This window comes from Vicugna pacos, chromosome 1, assembly GCF_048564905.1.
Source record: "Vicugna pacos chromosome 1, VicPac4, whole genome shotgun sequence".
In the NCBI taxonomy this organism is placed as follows: Eukaryota; Metazoa; Chordata; class Mammalia; order Artiodactyla; family Camelidae; genus Vicugna; species Vicugna pacos.
In genome coordinates this window covers 91460686-91485122 of record NC_132987.1, presented here as the reverse complement: position 1 = coordinate 91485122, position 24437 = coordinate 91460686, and the positions used below count along the sequence as shown (strand labels likewise).

Below are 24437 nucleotides of genomic sequence, written 5' to 3'. Positions count from 1 at the left end.
TCAAATAGACAGGCGGAGATGAAATTTTACCAATTCAGATGTTAATCTCATCCAGAAACACCCTCACAGACATGCCCAGAAATAAAGTTTAACCAGATATCCAGGCATCCTTGGCCTAGTCAAGTTGACACATAACTATCACACTGAGTAATCAGGTAACCACAAATATCAGTTAGGAGCCTCAGCAATCCAGGTGAGAAGTGTGTGCGGCTTTGTTAGAGCAGGCAGATAGCTAGATACGAGCAGAGAAAGAGGGACACAGGCCAAATGGCAGGAATTGAGCCAAAAAGGAGAGGGGCAGAGGGCCAAATGCAGGAAACCATACATCATGTAAACAACAGAGGTCCCTAGGTAGACAGAGAAAAGCAGGAACCTCAGGACTGATGAGAAATCACACATTTGGGGGTGACAAGTGTCCTGGAGGCCGACAAAGAAAGGTGGGAAAAGGCAGGAATTTCCAGTGTCCGAATGTAACCTTTTGCTTATTATGCCTTCATTTCAATAACATTAGCCTTGCAGATTAGAAGTACCCCATCATGTACCGACGCCCTTACCCTTCCAATCCAAACTAAATAATCAAAACTCCCTTCTCCCTTCAGGAAGGTGGAGTTGGGATGAGAATCAGGGAGTACTACCCTAAACCCTTCCCTCCCCAGTGAATTTACCACCCATTCATTTCTACACCCTGTGTAACCAACTTGCCTAAGAAACTCAGGGCAGCCACTCACCTGAGCCTGCCTGCTCTCCCCTTGAGAGTGTACTATCCATGAGATGGAGGAGTTTCTGGAGGAGAAGTCTGAGGAGCCACTCTAAGAATTATGCTTCAAATGTGTTAAATTGTTGATGACTCCTAAGCATCCCAGTAGAGCTGTGGATAGGCAGTTGTATGTATCCTCTGGGGTTCAGGAGCTAGGTACAGGCTGCAGATAGAAATTCTTGAAGAAATGGTTATACATTCTTAAACTTATTAGCCTAGGTTTTAGTCATTAGATATTTGTCAATAGTGGTAATAATAACAGAAATTCAACTTAATAAAAATTGTTTGTCAGGTGCTGAAATATAATGATGACTAAGAAATACTGTCCCGTCCCTCATATGTCTTAAAGTACATTGGGATGGATAGGCCATTTAGTATTTGCTATGATTTATATTTCTTCTAATAAGTGAGAATAATTCAAAGCTGTTAATATATGTAAGTCAAATATAACTTGAAAGAAAATTTAATATAACATGTCCTAGTATATTATTAAAAACATATACATTCAATTTTGATCCTCACAATTAGGATACATCTTATTTTCCTTTTAATTTCTTCACTGCTATTTATTTCTAAGTGCTTATCAAGGAAGTACAATTTTATAATTGAATAATAAAAACAGTATATAACACCTACCTGATTAGATAATTCTAAACTGTTGGCATCCTGTATACTGTATACTTTCCACAGAATACTAAAGTTGAAATCTTAGAGAAAGCTTTTGAGTCACAACTCATTGAATTATATTTCTAGAATATTTCCAAGTTTGTGCCAACATAGTGTACATTGTGGGCAGTGGTGACAATATTAGTTTACAAAATGAAAATAATATGAATTTATACTAATTTTATTTCATCTAGATTAATCATAACTTACTTTTTTTGCATTATGCTGTTATTATTTTTAGTTACTCTATTAATTATCTCATAGATAGGAGTCACCAGATATCAAACTATTTTTATAGATTAATTTGATTGTAAGATGAAATGTGAAATATAGTTAACACACTTGACCTTGATTTGATTTTTCAATGTATGAGAGCCAGTTTTCTCCTTTTTTCTTTTCCTTTCTTATATATTTTTAACTGAGGTGAAATTTTTATTTAATTATTTTATGTTGAAAATTGGTCTTTGTCAAAAGAATACATTCCACGTTAAATGAAAGAAATGCATTTTAGAGAAGCGAGAGATCAATAAATTATTTTTGATGATGAACATAATTTCTCAAATACTTTTTATTTTATTGTATTTTAAAAATACAAAAAAGCATGGTGAATCATATAACAAACATCAGTGTTTGCCCTACCCAGCATCATAAAAATTGCTTTATTGTGCAATATTTGTTTCAGATTTTATATGAGAAAATAAAACTACACAAAATGAAGTCCCTGTTTCCTCATTCCTAATCATGTTATAGTCATTTTCTCCCACAAAATAGTTAAAGTCCTTAATTTTATGTTTATCATTTCCTGGTGAGTTTTATGTTGTTGCTGCATATGTGTGTATCAACAAGCTGTATCATTTTGCATCTTTCAAACATTATAAACAAAATCACATTATATGTATCTTCCTGAAGTTTTGCTTTCTCAGTTAGTGGTGATTTTGAGATTTATCCACATTAATTCACTATTCACATTTATTAATTTTCACTGCTATCTCCTATTCCTATAGAGAAAAATACCATGTGTATCAATAATTCGTCCATAGAAATTTTACATTTGTAAGTAGTATTACGAGGAATGTTCTTATATATGTGAGAAGAATTTCTGTAGCATATTTACTTGTCTTTGGAAAATGGGAAACATTTAGTTAAAAAGTGAGAATGTCTTCAACTTTTCTAGATATTCACTAGTTCTCTAAAGTATTCGTATCAATTTATAGCCTTATTAGCAAAGCATAATGATCCTATTATTCATACTTTTGCCATTGCTTGCTTATACTATCAAACATTTAAATTATTAACAATTCCAGAAGTGTAAAGCAGTTAATTTACATTTTTCTGACTGCAAGTGGGTTTGGCAATATTTTTCTACAAATCTTGGTTATTTCATTTTTTACTCTAGTCTGTTTATATACTTTGCCTAATTTTCTTTAAAGAACGTTTGTCTTTTTCTGATACATTTGTTTTTATGTATCCTGAATCCTAATTCTTTGTCACTTACATGTTTTGATAATATCTTATCCAATGGGCAACTTGTCCTTAACCATGGTTTTTCTTTCAGTTTTATTGAGATAAAATTGGCACACAGCTGTCATTTATCATTTTTAATGTGTCTTTGGTTGAACTGAGGTTGTACATTTTAATGTTGTCAAATTTAGCAATGGTCTCTCTATGTTTTGTTCTATTGTCTTTTAAGAAAACTGTTGCTATTTGAAGTTACAAAAATATTTTCTACATTTTCTTCTGAAAGAAGTATCTACCTTTTGGCAATTTATTATTTCTTTCTTTATCTGTAATTATTTATGGGCACCTCCTCTGCATTAGGTGCTATTCTAGGTACTTGGAAATCATTTGTGAACACAACAGATATTCTGCCCTTTTAGAGCTTGAATCCTGCTGAATGGAGACAGAAAATAAAGGAGATGAGCAATTATCTCATAATAACCCTAAGGAAAAAGAAAAAGAACAGGGAGAGTGAATGTGAAATAGTAGGGATGGAGTTAACATTTTGAAAATGGTGGCAGGAGAAGCCTTTGCTCTAGGTGAAATTTGAGTAAAGACCTGGAGGGCATGAGGGAGTTAACCATTTCCAAGTAAAGAGCTTTTGTGTGAAGGAGAAGGCAGAGTGCCTACTAAATGAACAAAGATGAAGTAGCAAACGAGTGGAGAGTGGACTGGATCTCAAGGGCTTTGAAGATGAGGTTAAGGACTTCTAGTTTTCCTCTGAGTGAAAGGGCACCCACTAAAGAGCTTCGAACAAAAGAGTAACATACTCTGATTTATGTTATAATAGGGTCACTGGGATGCTATGTTCAGAATAGACTGATTAGGGAAGGGTAATGTTTAGTAATCCAGGTAAGATATCAGGATGGCGTGGTCCATAGTGAACATAGTAGAGATGAGAGGTGGTGAATTTGAGGCATATATTGAGTATAAAGCTGCCAGCATTTACTAATAGATTTGATGCCTTGTAGGTGAAAAATAGAGGCATAGAACAACTCAAACAAAATTTTTTTTTCCAAAATAACCATATGACTGAAGTTGTTAACTGAGACATGGAAGACTAAAAGAGCTGGTTTGAAGTGGAAATGCTTTCAGGAACTTTACTTAGGACATGTTAATTCTGAGCAGCTTTTGAGATATTCAGTAGAGGTGTCAAATTAGTTGAGTACATAGGTTGTAAATTCAGGGGGAAAGTCCAGATGGGAGATACAAATTTGGGAATTGTCAGCTATGGATGACATTGAAGCTCTGAGACAAGATGAAATCATTCTATATGCAGATTATAGGCAGGAACAGGGAAATAGACTGAATTCTGTTAAACTCAAGTGCGATCTTCCCAAGTGAAGAGACTGAAGTAAAGAAGATATGAGGAGGTTGTGAGTAAATACAAAGGAGTGATCTTGGTTGCAAAGGTGCCCCCAAGAACCCCAAACAGCACTTGACAATACAGATTTGCTGAGTGAATACATTTAGAAACTGACAGTGGGTAAGGTAGGAAGAGGGGGAGGAAAGAGAGTGGGTGACATTGAAAGTGTGGTAGGATCAAAGGATTTAAGGTTCTGGTTCAATTAAAGGTGTCCCAGAGGGATGCACTGGAGAGATGAGTCAGCTGTCAGAAAGTAGGATGTGTGGAAAATATGGAAGGGCTGCACGTGTCGGTTATGATGAAGTGAAGAGCACATCCACGGAGAGTGGCTGAGGGAGGCTGGAGGGGGAGATTTTCAGAGGAGAGGAAGTCAAGGAACAATGAGCGTGATTGGAATGATGATCTGCATAAAATTAAAATAACCAGTTTCCTTCTATCTCAAGGTTTATAAGTTTTATCATGAATGTTACTAATTTCAGAAAACGCTTTTATGTATTTTGAGGGTTTTTCCCTTCTTTATACTTATTGGTATAGCAAAATACAGTGTTTGATTTTTTATATGTATGAACACCTTGCGTTATTGAAATAAACCCAAATTGGCAAGGATGTAATAATATCTACATGCTAAATTTTTTGTTTTGTTTTCTTTACATTTATGTTCATGAGAGATTATCCTGTGACTTCCTTTTTTAAAGTACCTCTTCAGTTTTGGTATAGAATAGATATACTATGAGATAAATGTTGGGGGCTGTCAGTGTAGCCTCTGGTTGCTCTACTGCTATTACTGATGTATATATACTTTGTCTTTCTGAGCTGTTTGCCACTGAATTCCTCAAAAATAGCTACAAATCTCATCATTCCATTTTTAAATTTCAGTGACTGTACTTTCAAACAATATTTTAAATTAACTTCTTTTCATGTTAACCTATGTACACATATATATAATTTTTTCATTTCTGCCTGTTGTTGTTTTGCAAATTTCTACTTGATTTTCATGAAAGTTGTTCTGTCATTGACTACTGGAGGCATCTCAGCCATACTCATTTTATATTCTTTGCTCAACTAAGATGCAGTATTTGTGCAGTTTTGTCTTGAACACTCTTTGAAAGTGGGGACACTTTTTTCCCTGCCTCCCTCCCTGTTTTCCTTCCCCATTCCACCCTCTTTCCTGTGCTCACTCTCTCCAGTCTTGAGGTTGTACGTCGTCTTATCACATCACTGGTTTCCCTAGGCCCCCAGCCCAGAACCGCTTTTTTTTTTTTTAATTTAGGCGTTTCAGGGTGTGGTGATCTAATCAGATCGCTCACTCAGTTCTTGATGAGAAGACTTTCTCTATGTGCTCACAGCCTGAGACCTGCAGGTTGTTTGAAGCCGCAGCCCAGATGGTGATGAGTTTTATTTTTAGCTGCCTTCGGGGTTGGGGAGCAGGCCTTGGTTTCAAGAATTTTCTATTCCTGGTCCTGTTTGTCTGAGAGCACTTAAATCGCTTTCACTCCATAGGAGCAAACTTCAGACCTTGCTACCACTCTCCACTTTGTTACATGGTTCCTCTCTGCTTATTTTATTTGGTGGGCCAGTTTGTATGTGTGTATATAAATGTATATGTATATATGTAGGTATATATACATGCATGTATACATATGTAATTCTTTTTTTAAACTATTCTTACGCTTCAATAAATGTGTTGAGTCAAAATATGAACCTCTACACCATCTTACCTGGAAACCCTAGTATGTCTGATATATCTGAATCAGTTTTTCCTGATAGGATACATATTTGTTGGTAAAATATAAAAGTAATAAAACAACTTTTTAGTGAACTATACTGACACTCCCAGGAAAAAACATTTTTGAAAATTTTGCAGTTGAATGTAGAAAAGAAAGTTTATTTCTGTTGAAAGCAATGTTTGTTTATTATAATAGGAGTATAATATTTTCTAGTTATTATAGCCATGTCTATTTTTTTCATGATTTTTATTAAGCTGTGAGGGGCACATAGAAGAATCAGGTACACACAAAATCTTACTCTTAAGGAACTTAAAGTATAATAGAGGCAGTATTACTGCAGATAATTGTAATATGTCTTAGAGGTCAATAAATCCCAAATGAGAACTACATTTAAACAATTCAGAGAAATGGAGCATTTGAATGATGTTGGGAAGCATGATTTTCATGCAGAGGAATATGAGAGAAATACTTTTTCAAAATAAAAAAATTTGAAATTGGGAGGTTTGTACGAGGACATCACAGACAGAGGATGTCATGAGAACAGGGACCCAGAAGTGGGCAAGTTGGCAGGTGTACACTAACTGTTTACATTTAGCTGAGAAGCGCAAAATGGGTGTGGATGGACAGAAACCAGAATCTATTTGTGCGTGTAGAAATACATACTCCTTTTTGGGGTCCATGCACCGTTACTGAAACCCACTTCCCTTTGCTGGGCTAATTCTCTGACCTTTATTCTCTTCTGCCTAAAGCTGCCAGTCCCTGGCCTAACCCCATGTTCAAAGTTTCCAAAATGACATAAATACAAAACGGAAACAGACTCATAGGCATAGTATACAATCTTGTGGTTGCCAAGGGGGCGGGGGGTGGGAAGAGACAGACTGGGATTTTAAAATGCAGAATAATGAACAAGATTATACTGTATAGCACAGGGAAATATATACAAGATCTTGTGGTAGCTCATAGCAGGAAAAAAAAGTGACAATAAATATATATATATGTTCGTGTATAACTGAAAAATTGTGCTCTACACTAGAATTTGACACAGCATTGTAAAATGACTATAACTCAATAAAAAAAAGGTAAAAAATAAAATAAAATGAAATAACAAAGTTTCCAAAATGGTTTTCTCAAATCATTAGATTCTTATTTAATTACTTCCTATCCCTAGCTCTGATTTAAGGATTTTTTTGCTGCATTATCATTCCCTTGTTTTCACATTGCTTTGCAATTATCACTTTACGTATTTTATATCTGTACGTTTCATCTCCTCCAAACAAATTGCAAGCTCTTAAAAATCAGTACAGGCACTTACTACTTCTTTGGAACTTCCTCTATACATATTCAGTGTTTTGAACAAATGTTTTAATTAATTTTGTATTTGGAAGAAACGTATATTAGGAAAAAGAATCCATATCCGAGGCGCTCTTTTTGGGTGGTTATTTTTCTCATTTTGTCTCTATTTCTTGGTGCCTTTTTTCACTAACACTCTTCTACTCTCTCCCTGCTTGAACGCAGACATGTGTATATAAACACACACACACAAACCTGAGCACAAATGAAATATCAAGGAGGAGTAATATCTAAGAAGGGTAATGCATAACGTTTCATATAATCAAACTATAAGTTTCCTTTTTTAGGCAAAGATAGCATCTTAGGAAGCTAAAAAAGCAAGGTGTCCTTAAAACCACCAACACAGTACTTTTATATATGTATAAAGGGTAGCAACTGTATGTCTAAGACGATGTTTGTGTCTTGTGCCGTCAGTCACCTCCTCCTTTTATTAGGCTCAGATAGAAGATAAACAACAAGACTGACAGTCTTGTGTCCTCTGCCGTTCTGTGTCACCATCACAGACGAGAGGGTATTATGTCATCACTCAAGTCTGTCACATTTTAGTGTATTCTTCTATTTGTCTTCAAGGCTGTTTTCCTCATAATCCTCATAAATAAACACACCAACTGCCTATTTATTATATATTATTTTATTATGGAAATATTTTCCTGTAATATAATGTCCTCTACCACAGTTGAGAGCATTTATGCTGCTGCCAAAGCCTCCAGAATATAGAGGTGTTTTTTTCTAGGAAAATATTTCTTAAATCCATGAAAGAGTAAATGATATGTGGATTTTCTTTTCTCAAAATTCTATGTTACAATGAAACTGTAATGACTTTATACATCTATGTAACATGTATATCAAACAGAGAACTCCAAAATTTTTAACATAAACCCCCAAAGTGTTTAGTGCTACAATAAATACTTTTTAAAAATTTTTAATTATGTTTATTTTATGAAGAATGGGATATTTCTTTAAATAATGTATGTTTGTTCAGAAAATGGATGTCTGAGCTATAATAGTAATGAAAGTGGTGAAGAAGAAAGTATAAGAAGACTTTGATATGATTAATATGATAATCACAACATTCTTTTTCTTTTTCTTTCTGTTTTCAGAAACACCAGCTACTTTGACATTCTCTTACGTCCACGTTTTACAATGAGATTTGATGTTACGTTCATTGCTAAAAAGAAGCCTGAATAAATGAAATGGCTCAATAATTACTTAATAATCAATTTCAGTACCATTTATAAAGTACCAAAAATATAATTTGCTATTTATTCTATGTTTTCTAATGTTTTAATGTTCTTAAAATAGATATGGTATAACGTAGTTGATGGAAATGAGAAAATTCAGAAAACTGCAAGGAAGCAGGGGAAAAAATGATCCCAAATTCCAGCATTCCATTAGGTACTTCTATTTTGTCATAAAGTCAAGACCATACTCAACACTGAATTTTGCATCCTTCTTTTTTCAATTACGCTTACATCATTTCCCTTTGTTAAAGGTCTTTATTTGTAATATGAAGGCTTTCTCATACTCCATTAAAAAGTTTGTTTCCTCATATTGCATATTAAATTTATTTATATTTTTTCATTACTCTAAATCACATTATGGTGGCTATTTTAGTGCATAAATCTTGGTTAAAATTGAAATAACTTTTACTAGGATGGAGAGACCAGGTCTGTACTCTCCTATAATCAACAGCCTTTTCTACTGATTTTTTTTCTTTCTGGAATAAAATATTTTCAAATGATTTTCTTAAGAAAAGGAAATAATCTTTTTCTGAGATCTTGCATATCTAACAATTTTTTTCTACTGCAATATCATCTAAAAGATAAATTGGTTGGTTATAAAATTTTCATCTTATCACCTCTCATTCTCAAAGTGGTGATGAAATTAATCCTTTTGTTTCAGAGGCTTAATAACTTGCAGAATAAAAATATAGGTTAATTTTAGCCACGTAAATTATTCTACTAATGCATCTTTAGATACACTTGTCAGTGTATAAATTTTCTCAGTAATTTCTCTCTGTGTTTACACGCATACACACACACACACACACACACACACACACACAAAAACTACATGTATAGTTTTTCTTGTTGCTTGTACTACCTTTTCTCCTGCCTTCTGAGAGATCTCAAGTTGGCCATCTAACATCATTGTTTCCATTTTCACTGCATTTATATGGCTTTGACTGCTGCCTTAGTTTTGGACTTGATTTTTTTTGTATTTTTAATCTACCTTCATCTTCATTTTTTATTGTACCTTGTTTTCATTACATTTCAGATTATTTTTCCTATATGTCTTTCTGCCTTTTTAAAAAGAGTTTATATTTTCTTATAGCCTACTGAGGTTCCTAAACACTCATCTAATATTTTTTCTGGTTTCTATAGCAAATCCTATAGTAATTCTTTGGGATTATGTCCCTTTCTTTTGATCAATGGTATTTTTCAATAAAACCATATTATTTTTTATTTAACCTATTTTTATTAATTACATTAGTGCAAGTTTCATTAATAAAGTTACAAATTTCAGGAGTTAAAGGCAATACAAATTTAGTTTTCTCTGAAGTAGTACTCAATGCAAAAGGTTTTTGCATCTGTGACCTTTCACCCTGAGGAGATTCAGGGACAGGGAAGAACCACAGTTCTTCGATTCTGTGGCATTTTCATTGTCTAGAGCTTTGGAAGCCTTCACTTCAAAACCAGAGAAGGAAGAAAAGAGGGTAGAGAAGCTCTGCCAACTTCTTAAAAGCTTCAGCAATGAAGTGAAATATATCACTTCATCCATATTTCATTGACTAAATCTAGTCACATTGCTTTAATCCAAAATAAGGGGTTGTTCAGACAACCTTTACTCTGGTCAACTACCTCCTAGATTTAAAGATGGAATGGAGAGCACTTTTGGGGGGGAGAGGGGTTAGAAATCTAGTCATCTAGCCTCATTCCTCTTTTAATAGGGTGAGATCTACTCAGATCAATTAGTGATGGCATTCAAAATGCAAATATTCTTCTCAGTTCCCTTCCTATTCTGCAACTGGATGGTAGATGAATATGTTAACTCCTAGCACAGTTCCAAATTTGTAGTCTGCTTAATCAGGGAGGCTTAAGGTGGCTTAAGGTGGTTCTGTTGATCTTAGATGGGATCTCAACTGTCCTAATTTTTCTGGGATCTCAGTCCTGCTGCAGTCCTCATGGTGCATTTACAAAAGCTCTCCCTGTTTCCATCTTCTGCCTACATTTTCCTTATGAATTTTGAACCTCTGTGATGTACCACTGCCACTTCTAATTTTGCTGGTGAGGTATTTCTTTTATTTAGAACATAAGATCTGTGGGGCTCAGTGGGAACATAATTCTGGTTGATGTGAAAGCAGCAGTTATTTAGTGACTAAAGGCCTTTTTCGTGTGTCCAGTAGGGAAATCCCAGAAAGTATTCACATAGTAAGGCTGCTCTAAGTGTTTTGTGAAATGTACAAAGGGAATACAGTTTTGTAGCAGATTATTTCTAAAACACGTGTTTTTCTTATTCTCCTTTCATTGGAAGGCCATTTTATATACTCTTTCCTTTCATACAGTCGCCATTATCCCAGTGAAAGCTCTCCAAGAGAGAGCCAGGATCTTTTCTACGGAGTAGGCTGGTTGTTGGGCTACCTCAGTCTCCAAAGCCAAGTCAAGCTCAAAGTCCTGAGTCCAGATCTCAGAGCTTGGTTGGAAAGCCAGGGAGTCAGGGAGTACTGGAGCCTTTGAAGCAGTGCATGTCACACTATGGATCTGCCTCCTGAGAATTAGCAGGAGTAGTGTGTGGTTGTGCTTTCTCTGTGGGTTTCAGAAGGCACCTCTACGGTGTATCTCAATTCAACCCAGCTACAAAGTAGGAGTTCAAGGTTACTGCTGAACCATTACATTTAATGCAATAAAGCACAACATCCTCTTTTATTGTAGATTTCACATGATGTGTCTAATTTGATGTTTATTTTTTCTCTTCAGTAAGTTTTGGAATATTACTTGTGTGAATTACTGGAAAAAAAAAAGTCCCTTTCCATACTCACTCCTAAAAAGCCTTTTATCAAATTAGCTTTCATCAGTCACTCCTCATGTTTCCTGGGCTTCTCAGCTTCAATCATTTCAGTTGTACAATGAATTTTTTTCCTACTTTATTTTAAATTGCCTTATTTATTTATATATATGATTATTTATATATATAACATATATCCCTAGAAGTGTATGTATTTATATAAAATGTGTGAGCTTATATAGACAATATAACTAAATATATATAAAACTGTATACATTCTATAATATATACATATGAAAATTTTCTAATATTTTATATTTTAGTTGTAGTGACATATTAAGATATGTTGCATTTTCTTTTTTATAGTCACTAAATTATCTACCTTTCACTAAAATTTGTTATAAGCAAAATATCAGTGCCATATATTTTAACACATTACCAGACTTTTAAATGTTATCATGTAATTTAATATTGAGTAGCATTTTTAGAAACTCACTTAAAGAACAAAAAAAAAATCAAACTATGATGTAAAATAAGAAAATTCAATGCTTTAAGCCTAGAAAGTTGGGTGTCATTCTTCAGTTCTACACAGTAAATTGTGATTTATTTTTATTACTCTGAGATTGACTCCATTCCCACGGAATGTTTGATTTATACAAGAAGATATTTTAAAAACAATATTCATGATCATTATTAATGGGTTGATTTTTAGAGGCAGTATTTACTTTCTGGAAGATTCATACACACCTTTTCCCCACAAGAGGAGGAAACATAGTGGAGAAATTGAGGCCATTTGATCAGAAACAAGATCAAGTTGTGAAACATCCAGTAACAAATACATATTGGCAATGAAAAATATTAAACATGTTTCATAGGAATCAGTGGACTAATATTAATGAAATCTGTATTATATTTATGTCCTCTGTGGTTCTACCTGAATTTAAAAGTATAAAAGTGATTTTCTTAAATATATTAACAGGTGCCTAGATTTTCAAAGTTTCTATACTATGGAATTTATTTCACCTAATATTGTCCACAAAATGAAGGCAAAACCATGAAAATTTAAGCCAAACTTCAGACTGTAGGAGATGAGACTTTGAGATCCTAAGAAACATACACAAAGTATTCTTGAGTCATTTTCTCTTCGTATTTTACAAATGCCAATTCCAGGCTTTCACAGGGTATGGGCCCCTATAAAGGTAAAAGATCACAAATACCAAAGGCTGGTTTCTCTAATGAAGGCAGATGTTTTTCATTCTCAGCTAACTTTTGTGTATACATTTCCATAATAGCATGACATACAATCTGCTTGTCTCTTTGATAGAACTGCTCTATGAGAATAATACCACATGGCTACATACGGTGGTTTTATGGTGGGATGTAAAAAAATTAGTTTCATATGTCTTTGAGGGGACTGGTATATTGTAGGTTGTTGGAGAGAATGAAAGCTTACAGAAACTATTTAGTTCAAATACCACATCGTTTTCTTGTTCTTGAAAGCAGGCAAATAGTGAGCTGTATCAAATTGTGAACTGTATCAAAAGCCAAAAGATATTTTCCCAAGGAAAATAAGAAATAATGTGACAAACACCTAGAGAAATACTTCTTTGAAGAAGCCAAGAAAATATTCACAAACTTTTATTTGTGGGAGATGGGGGAGAAAAGTTTGTCTGTATAAGTCTTTGAAAATGTTTATCAGACTTTTATAGTTATTAAATTATGATTATTATCTATTAACAATCATGCCTCATAAAACTACCCATACTAGATATTGAACAGATATAATATACATTAACTACAAATTGTGTTGTATTCATGTTAGGGTAAGGCTTCTAGTAAACATGGTCTTAATTCACCAAACTAAAATGTAGTTGCATATATAGCCACATTGGGGCATTTTGTGTTAGTAATACATCATAGTTGCTGTTGTATGTTTGTAAATTATTTAAACTTTGAGGTGTGAAGAGCATTCTGAAGACTAAAGTTGTAAAATTGAGCTTTGCTATATTATTTGCAGAACATGTTTGATAGGTTACTACTAGTACTGGTATATTTGATTTTTCTTCCAAATGCTTTGTATATCAAGTGAATCTTTTGGCACTTTAGGTGTGAATTTCATGAGCAAAGTTTCTGTTATGTTATTATGATATCTGACAAATGGTATATTCTTTTATCCTTAACCCATTTTTTGAAGAGAGAGATAATACTATTAATAAGAATGTAATGCCTCTAATTTTTATCCCAGCAAGATGATATTAAGGAAAAGTAATCATCTGATGTAAAATATTTTATGCATTGCAGTCACACACACACACACACATTTGCTTTTGCATTTGTTTGATGGGAGTACTGAAACCTAAGAGAAAGACAAACCATTTTGAGCATATGCATACTAATTTTCTAAAGATGAAATTTTGAAATATACTCAATTATCTCAGCAATTCTTATTGAACCATTAACTTATAAATGACAACATTTTCAACCTAAAATTCAGTCAAATTTCAGCTATATATTGAGCACAAAGTATAAATTTGTATTAGATGGTTTTAAAATATGGATAAATAATACTATTAATGAAATTAAAGTGTAACTCACTGTTTGAAGACACGTTCAAAATCTACTGAAGTTTTTTTTTTTAATAGATGAAAGCATACATCAAATATGATATGCCATTGAGTTAGTGATTCCTGGTTATTGCATCTGGGCATATTTTGATTAAACAAATTTATAAATTGAATTTGTAAATTTCGAAAGTAGGTTCCTAAAACCGTTGCAAGGGACTTCGAAAGTCACTTAGAACATATTTTCCTGCAATGAGAGGAAGACATTTAAACATTCCTGGCAGGAGACCAGGTTGCCATTAATTAAACAACGTTTTTGACAGAGCCCACTATCTCATGAGTTTCCTAATTACAATTGTGAAGAGCTCAATAAATAGAAAGACAGTCTCTGTATCAAATCCAAATGGACCTCTTACTAGCTTCTCAAATTCAATGATTTGATCAGGATAAGTATGATCTCCTATTCACATGTCAGTAACCACTTCATCTACTCTCAGTGTTCTCTTGTCCAGTGAAAATACTTCCCAAATTTAAATTATGTATTTGTCATATGTGATTTACAGTCTTGGAACTACTTTTATTCTTTATCAAAATGTACTGTATGGATTGTCAGAGAGATGAAATTACTATATACTAATAGTATATGAGTGTGTGTGTGTGTGTGTGTGTGTGCTAGCAGTGTTTTCCTTTCCCAGTAGTTATCTTAGTAAAAGTTTATATGGAATTCTCAAGTTTTAGAGATTTTAGATGATCCCATCATTATATGAAGAATCTGTAGACCTCTCCCGTTTTGTAAAACTAAGGTCATGCTGATAGCTTAGATGACATAGTCAATGAAACATAATTAGCATTACTTTTATAGATATTTCTTCTCTGCTGAATCCAAGGAGGTGTTAAGGAGAACATGTTTGTAAACAATAGATTTGTAATTCTTTTTTATAATTTAGTAACTAAGTGGAATTATGACTAGAGACAGTCTATTATCTATTGTTTTCTATCATTCCTGGGTATCAACACCAATTTTAATATAGAAGCATTAGCATATATAGATGTAGTGGTACAAATAAACCTACAGTAGCAAGGCAGAAACTATACTAACTGCTTACTAATATCGCCCCTTCCAGTGCATATAGTTGGACTGTGTTTGCTAGCATCCCTTGAAGTATGCCCATGTGCCTAGACGTGGAATGTTAACTCAAGTGGTATTCGTGTTTCCAGGCCTCTGCCAGGAAAATTTGCTACCCATGCTTCCCTAGGCTCACTTCCTCTTAGAAGGTTTTCACAGTCAAAAGATGGAGATAACAGCTAACGTCACTGATACTTGTGTAGTGTACATTGCCTCCATCAGTGGCCTTGAGCAGTCCTTTACTATGACATGTTAGAGAAACTTCCTATACTTTAAGCCACTAAAATGCAACTCTACTGTAAAATTAGTGGGTGTAATGATACCTAGACAGTTAACTAGAGATACGAAAGAAAATTTAAGTGCATTTTCCCTGGCTTTACAAAGTTCTTGCCATATAAAATTGTAAAAGTCAAAGTAAGGTAAGCCTACTTACTATCTTAAACAGAAGGAGTAAATTTTCATTGTCTCAATCCATAGGTTTAGAAGTTTTACAGGCATGGGCTACTATATGATGTAGGGGGATACTCACCTGCCTTAGATTAAGTTTAAAGTTTCAGTTATATAATTCAATTTATGTCAAAATGGAGAAAGATATTTAGAATGGGGTCAGAAAAATGAGTTTTGTGTGAATTATGAACTTTTTTTGGTTTATTTTGATCTCTTAATGATATTTTGGTACTATATAAGTAAGAAAAAAAACTAGCCTGATGATTTAGAAACTAAAAATCAATAGCTGAAAACTCCTTTCAAGTCAAATTTTACAAAATGAAAATTTATCAGGTGCAAAGAATCTATTAGAACATAAAACGTTCAAAGTCATTATCATGTAAAACTGTCATTTTTTCTAGAGCATACCCTCCTTACTTATTGTATGAGATGATTCATCAGGTGCACCTGCCATTTTATTTATTCAGTGTGCTTTCGCTTGTTCATTCACTCTCTCAGCTAATGGAGAGACTGAGAATTATGTTCAGAGCACTGTGCTCATGGCTGTGGGCAGTAGGTAGCAGTCTCATTCGTGGCTGGATGCTCCAGGAGATCACCATATAATAAGATAAATGGTACCTATCAGCATATAAATAATGGACCACATAATGTTCGCTTTTAATCTCTCATTAACTCAACAAATTGTTACTGAGCTTCATGTACTTTCTTGCCCCGAAAGCCTAAAGGAAGGAGTGAATGTAGTTGGAGGTGGACAGCATGGAAGAATTTATCAACAAAGCAATATGTTAATTAGTTTGAATGATAAGTATGACCTGGAGACATGCAGAGGGAATATATGTTTTTAGATAAAGAGGCATGAATTACATTCTGTATTTGAACAAATGTTCATGTATTTTTAAATTATTAGGCATTTTGAAGAGGGATGGGGAAATAGATCAGAAAAGTAAACGTTTCTGTTCATTAGGGCCTTATATAATGTGACAGTTTAAATGTTACCTTACAAGAGAGATAATTGGGCAGGGATACAGGTGCATTATGAATGTTGTCTGTGTGCAGAGCTTTAGGAATTTAATAGAGTGGAAAAGTGGAGGGGTTTCCATGAGGAGGAAACTCTGAGGAATAGGGACAAGACTTAGCAAAGATGAGAAGGTGGGAAGTAGAAATATCATGGAGTTTATATCCCTTCCTCAAGCATGGAAATACATTTTCCATATCCAAGCTTACTAATTTTTAGTACATGTTAGGTATGGTAACATTTTGGTTTTTTAAATGTTTCATAATAACAGATTACAAATAGAGTAATGAGAGTAGTGACTTTTTGTTTTTACACATTTGAAGTAAGAAACTCTGGGATTTAAAAATTGAATTCTACCACTGAAAAAACTTCCTTCAAATAGTGACACAGTTTCCAGATTTATTGCTTGGGTTTTTGTTCACATTTCTATTCTAAAACTCCATTTAATATGGTTTCTGTAAAAATTCAGTCCCAGCTGAAACTTGGTAGACCAAATAGCAGCTCTGGAGCAATGGTTGTTTTTACCAATTTTCCAGAAGATTGATTTAGATTGTTTTATGTTGTATGACTGTAAAAGAACAAAACACAAAAGAATTCACTAGCTTGATATTTTATTCTGTCTGTATGTGTTAACTCCTTTATTTCTGGCGGTCCATAGTAGTATCATAAATAACATATACTAATTATAATCAGTATATGATTATGCTATTAACAAAATACTTGAGATATTAATGAATATAACAACACTTGTATAATAAGAAGAATGGCTAGATTTTCATCTTAACCTTCCTCTTGTATAATATCTAGAGGCATATTTTGATGTCATACATGTCAGTACACCAATTGCAAGGTCTGAGAAGGGTCAAGAAATAGACTAGAAAAGTAAGCATGTTTCTGGTCTTTAGGGCTTTATGTGATGCGACAATTTAAATGTTATCTTACAAAAGAGATAATTGGGTAGGGATATAGGTGTATTATGAAAATGAAAAGAGCCTGGAATCTGTGACGCATTTAAAACTATATTAGAGCTATTTGACTTGTTTTTCCTTTCTGATTTATTAGGAAACAGATTTAATTAGCAAATATATATATATATTCTGATATACAAAGACAAAGTTGACCTCACTGAAGCTTTAATTCCTCATCCTAGTTTTTACCCTTGGGGATAGTAGATATTTGAGCTGAAAACAGAGAGCTGGCAGATGGCATGAATCAATTTGGTTAGTGATCAGTTCTAGAATGATCAGAAGGGGCAAAACAGAGTAGTCAGCACAGGTCTAAGGTTAGCATAGTGGATAGCGTACAGAGAGCAGGCCTGTTACAAAAGTTGAGAAACAAAGGAGAGTGCTGGTCTGGGCAACCTTGAAACACCAAAGTCACAACCATGGGGAGGAATACATTATTAGTCAGCAAGCAACAGAGTAAAACTTGATATTGAATCAAAGGCCACGTGCAGCATTCTTATATATATCTTTCCCCTAGGCAGAACCTGGCTTCTGCACTGATACAGCTAAACTCCCTATAGATATCAAGTGGGGACACCTGGATGGTGGACACGAGCTGAGAACACGGAGAATGAAGGCTGGCTGACGTATCTGTCTTTCTTGAGAACCCATCACACTAGTGATGTTAAACTTACTTTACTCAATGAAACTTACTGGTTGGAAAATAATATGTTTAAGAAAATTTTTAGATATATGCAGTGATTGCTTTGGCTAAATCCTATTGGTGTAGGGTGGTATGCTCTTGGAAATGTATGCTCAACATTGAGAATTTAAGTAGCCAAAATGACACTTGAAATTACTTGTATCATCCTCATGTAGGTTTTCCTTTAGTTCCTGTCTACAAAATATAGTGAATTATAATAAAATCATTCAGCACATAATACTCATTTACTATATGAAATTTTCTAAAGTGATGTTAATATGTATAATTATAGAATATTATATGCAAAAGATTGATGACCCACATGTTAAACTTAATCCAGTGAATTTTAATGGACATCTCTATGTACTGTGATATGTGTAAAGCCTTCTGTGAAATATGAATATTTATAAAAATAAATATAAATATAAAGAGATATAATAGTGATTTCAGAAAGTTTTAGATCAAATGGATTAACTAGGAAGAAATGCAAAAACAATGGAGATGTTATCTGCTACATTTTAATAGTCTCTGAAATGTGTTTACATAATGAAATATGTTTTTATCATTTAAGCATCCTAAAATATGACATAAAGTACTACTTACGGGAAATTAAAGATATTTGAAAATATTTCTGGTATGAAGTATGTGATCAGCTTTATAAATACCACAACATTTAAGGAGGGAAAACTATTAATACAAGTATGCACAAATTGCTATTATTTTCTTAAATGAATAGTGTTAGATAAATTCAATAGTATTAATGTTATTAAGTTAATTTGGTTTAAAACTAATTAATACACAATTTATTAAATATACCAGTAACATTTGTTAGAAATAAGGGTAAAATGTGTCTAAAATTCACCAAGTAATCATCAGGAATTTTTATTTTACCCAGCATGAATCCCAAATATACATTTGTATGATCGATGAACCATTTAGAACCAACGGTATGTTGGGAAAATAATTTTCACCGAGTTAAGTGCTATTTAATAGATTCTTATTCATTGGTCAGTACTTCTTATTTGCAGCTAAAATTAAATTCTCCAGAGGTCAGAGTTTTGAACTGTTAAATCACCTTACCAGTGGAGGATAAGCACCTAATGGCTGATGAACTGTGACCTCAGAGTAGCCCACTTAACCCACTAGCTCATTTTCATCTCTGTGATGTGTGAGCAATTACCTTTCATCCCTTTATTACACATACGCATTTGTTTTCTTCAATTATTCCTGGGGTAATGTTTAAAATCTATTTTTTAATGAAATGTTTTTTTTTAAAGATAATTTAGGTAACATTCTGTATTCTCAAAGGAAAAATACCTTTTTTTTAAAGATTGAATTCACTTCAACTGACAGTATGACAATTCTTTATTGAAGTTCACTATAAATACACGGGACTTGCTATATAGAAGATATGGGTTACTTCTGATTAACTGCTACCTTTCGTGTTCATTTGGAAACCATAAGATAACATGACAGTAGCTTCAGAGATCACTCATTCAGTATTTCAAATAATTTTTCAAAGATCGATCACTTTGTTAAAAAATTTTGTAGCATGTTTCTAGGGCTTTTATGCTCAACAGCATCTAAACAGGGCACTTTTTTTTTTCTCCTTTTTTTTTTTTTTTTTTTGGCTTTTCTCCTATGGGAGATCTGTAGAGATGTATCAAAGAGGACTTCCTAATTCAGTTCTTTTTCACTCTGCTCTTACCGTAGACAGTTTGGCTCTCAGTTTCCATTCAGTAGTCATTCACCAAACACCTCCCATGCAGATAGTGATGGTTCAGGGTGCTGCAATGAGCAAGACAGACGCCGCTCACAGAGAATCCACTGAGTTATATTACATCCCTCTTTGGACTTTTCAAGATTTCCTGTTACTCTTTCATACTTAAAATGCTGTGATAAAGCGAATTGCAGAATGACATCATAAGTATTTACAAACTTGAAAAGATAAATGCTGTAGATGTAAGATTTGCTTAAAATGTTCAATCCAGTGAGGATCTCCTCAGGCAACTCTTCTGTTTTGGAAAATAAATTATCAAGAAAATGTATGCAATAAATAATTCGTGTACTAACTATGTCAGTTTCTTGGCTTTTTGGAACATGTTTTCAAGTTTTGAGTATATATTCATATATTTCAGTTCTCTAAAGCATATTCCTTATACTTTTACTCAGTTGTGTAATCTCTACCTAACACTTAGCAGACTGAGGTGCACAATATTACCTGGGTTCATATGGTTAACCAATAACAAAGCTTACATTAAAATGCAGGTATTCTACTTTCAGAGCCTAATTTTTAGTCAAGGTTAGTAGGGATCATGAAACAACAAAAAAAAATTTATATGATTTGGTAATCTGAGTCAATTGAGACATTTCAGACTCTAAAAATTTCAATTCTCATCAAGATTCCAAACCCCAAATGTTTTAATATATCATTGCAGATTTGTTTTAAAGCCCTTGACACATTACATAATATCATTAAGTTCCCATCATAATCCAAAGATGGAAATACATTATTACCCACAGAAAACCTGACCTCATATAAGTACTTAAAGCAGATATTTTGATTCCAAACTTAGTGCTTTTAGCTCTACTGCACACAAATGGTTTAAATATGAATTTTTATATTTGTATGTATTGAGTAATTTAATTTGATTTTGGTAATGTTATATAGTTACCATATGGTAGTCTGACAAAAAGAGAGTTAAATTCCTTTTGCCAAGATTCACTGAAAATTGTAAGCTCGCTGTCCCTCTGTCAGTGGAACCTGTGTTAGAGGAAATGGAATTGAACACAGGGAGTGAGTAGCATGTTTTACCCATACAGTATCATGGCAGGAACCTGAGATTTTCCCTTTTGGTGACTTCTTTTTTAAAAAGCCAAGAAATAAGTGATAAATTTTTTTTCTAGATCAATCATAGCTTTGAAAAGTGGTTGATATAGCATGAGGTCCTATTGGGGAAATGACAAATCTGTGTCCCACTGTTTTCCTCTTGCAACTGAACAAGGCATATATATATTAGGGAGTGTAGGAGCTAGAGTATGAAATAGATATTTTTTATAAAATGTCTGCTGTACTCTAATGGAGTTGTGAGCACAATCATAGTCTAACTTCCTTATTTTTTATATTCAGTAAAAAGCAGTTTTTAAAATCTTTGCAAATATGTGTCTCCTTATGAAATTAGAGTTAACAAAGAATGGTCTCAGAGGGACTGTAATCATTAAGGTGTGTGTTTTTTGAGTAAATGGGAGGATGATTTTTTTAAATACACTTAAAATCATGAAGATTTAGAATTTTCCAGAATATTTTATATTTTCTAATTGCTTGCTCCTCTCACAAAGCACGAAGGGAAGGTACAGGCAATTTAAGAATATATGATACTTGGAATCCCTATCTTCTTCTATGGCCAAGGTATATAATGAATTTTAAGCTTTGAGAACCTAACCATTTCCCCTATTCCATCAACTGTGCATAAATTTTTTAAACTGTGTTTTTAGTGTACATTCATGCCTAGTTGTGAGAAATAATATGGAGAAGTCCATGTACCCTTCACCCAAATAACATCTTGCAAAGATGTTACAACTAGAAAATTGACATTGATACAGTTCACCAATCTTATTTGGGTTTCACCAATTTTACATGCATGCATTTGTGTGTGTGTGTGTGTGTGTGTGTGTGTGTGTGTCTGTATTTAGTTTGATTCAATTTTATCACATTTGTAGGTTAATATATCCATCACCACAGTCAACATACAAAACAGTTCTATCACCACAAAGATCCCTTGTGCTGTGTTTTTTTTAATTCTTACTTTTTATTGACATATAGTCGAAGCAATTTAGTTATACATATACATACATATGTATATTTTTTCAGATTATTTTCCACTGCAGCTCGTTACAAGAAGTTGAATATAGCTGTGGTGTTATAACCACACTCATGTCCCTCCCCATCCCCACCAACTCTTACTATCCTTAACCTTTGGTAACCACTAATCTTTTCTCTATCTCTTTCAACTTTATTTATAGAGTTTTTGATTGTATCACTTTCACTTGTATGTTTTCTTAGTAGTTGATCCAAGTATTGAAATACTATACATTTAGGACTTACCACAGTCTACCAGTTTTATCGCTTCTAGTCAAGTATGGAAACCATTAGGTTCCTTTGCCCTGTCCAGTTTTTACTTGTCTTGAGCATTCCTTCCATATGTGTCGCACACTGCATCAGTCAATGTTAACAATTTTTGTTTCAAACATCATGTAATGGAGAAAACTCAGGAGAAGAAGGATATTCTATATTGTATCTATCCCAATTTTTTGTTCTTTCAGTTGTTCTTTTTTCCTTCTTGATGCTCCAAAATTTCTTCTATTCTAAGAACTTAACTTCTTGAAGACAAATCTGCAAGGGAAACATGTTCTTAGTTTTCCTTTTTCTAGGAATAGATTTCTTTACCCTTGATACCTGGAAGTCAGTTTCTCTGGATAAGAATCCACTATTGACAGTTCTTTCGTTTCCACACTTTGAAAAATATGCCACTCCTTTGACCTCCATGATTTCCAATGAGAAATCTTTTATCATATGAACTAGTGTCCTCTTACATGTAATACATGTTTCTCTCTGGCTGCTTTCAAGGTTTTTTTTTTTTTTCTGTTTGGATTTCAGGAGTTTAGTTTTAATGTATCTTGGTATGGGCTTCTTTGGGTTTATCTTATTTCAGTTTGCTCCTCTTCTTGTTTTTGTAACTGTATTTCTTATACCAAACTTGTGAAGATTTTGATCACTATTTCTTAAATTCTTTCAGCTCCACTCTCTTTCTCTTTTTTTGGGACTCATATGGTACCCATGTTGGATATTTTGTTATTCTCCTACAAGTCCTTGAGGCTCTGTTTATTGTTTGTTTATTTTTGTTTGTTTGTTATTTTCCAATCTATTTTCTCTCTCTTGTTCAGAAAGGGTGAATTTTATTGTTTTATCCTTAAGTTCACTGATTATATCCACTGACATCTACATTGTACTATTAAGCCAATCTCGTGAGTTGTTATGGTTATTGCATTTTGACTTCTATAATTTCCTTTTGGTTCTTTTAAAATAATTTTTATATTATTTTGCTTTCTTTATTTATTATTTGTTTTAGGATAATTAGTAATTATTTGTTAAAGCATTTTTAACATGGGCATGGCTTCTTTAAATTCGTTGTCAGATAATTTCAACGTCTGTTTTAACTCAGTGTTAGCACCTATTGATTTTTTTTTTTGCCTTTCATTCTTTCTCAACATTTTTTATTGTTTTTTTTATTGAAGTGTAATCAGTTTGCAATGTTAGTTTCAGATGTATTGCAAAGCGAATCAGTTATACAAATACATACATACATATATATTTTTTCTGTATCTTTTCCATTACAGCTCATTACAAGAAATTGAATATAGTTCCCTGTGCTATGCAGTAGATCCTTATTGTTTATCTATTTTGTATATAGTAATGTATATCTGTTAATCCCAAACTCCTAGTCTATCCCCCCCACATAGATTTTCCCCCTGGTAACCACAGTTTGTTTTCTATGTCCGTGAGTATGTATCTGTTGATTATTTTTTCTCATTCAAGTTATGTTTTTCCTGGTATTTGGTGTAACCAGTGATTTTTTTTTTTTTTACCACATCCTGGGCATTTGGCTATTGTGTTAGGAGACTCTGTCCTATTTACATCTTCTGTTCTAGAAGGCAATCATTTTGTTTAGGTTTAGCACACAGATCTTGGCTTACATTTGTACACCAAGACTATACCAACAACTTAATCTTCAGAGCCTTTGTGGTGCTAATCAGACACTTTGAGTTGTCTGGTTCCATGGGGAGTTGCATTCATCTCTACTGGTGCCACCTAAGAAGGCAGAGGAACTTCTCAGGCCATATTTCCTGATGTTGTAGTTGGGATAAGTGGTTCTTTGGCTCACTGAAGATCATTTCAAGAGCTGAGTAATTATAGCAGGACTGACCCACCGTCCATGCTGCCCAATTGACCATTGCCTCTCAGGAGGGCAGGGGAGTCTCCAGCCCAGTGGGGAAGGAGATTGTTTTACATGGCACTTGGCAGTGATGTGCTAACTTGATTACCCTTTTGGGCATCCCAGTGTCTCCTGAAGTTCCTGGTAAGAATCCCATTTGATCTGCGATAAAAAATGGGTCTACCTAGGCCACTTTCTGTTGCTAGGTTCTGGTTAGGAGAAGCCATGCCTCAGTTGCCTTCTACAGTTGGCTGGGGAGCCACTGTATTGTTCCTCAGGT

General features: G+C 33.7%; 1 protein-coding gene across 10 annotated transcripts in view; it reads left to right on the top strand.

Moving 5' to 3' along the window:
- Nucleotides 1-24437, top strand: part of CADM2 (cell adhesion molecule 2) — a 489482-nt gene that overhangs the window by 320972 nt on the left and 144073 nt on the right. The window lies entirely within an intron of this gene.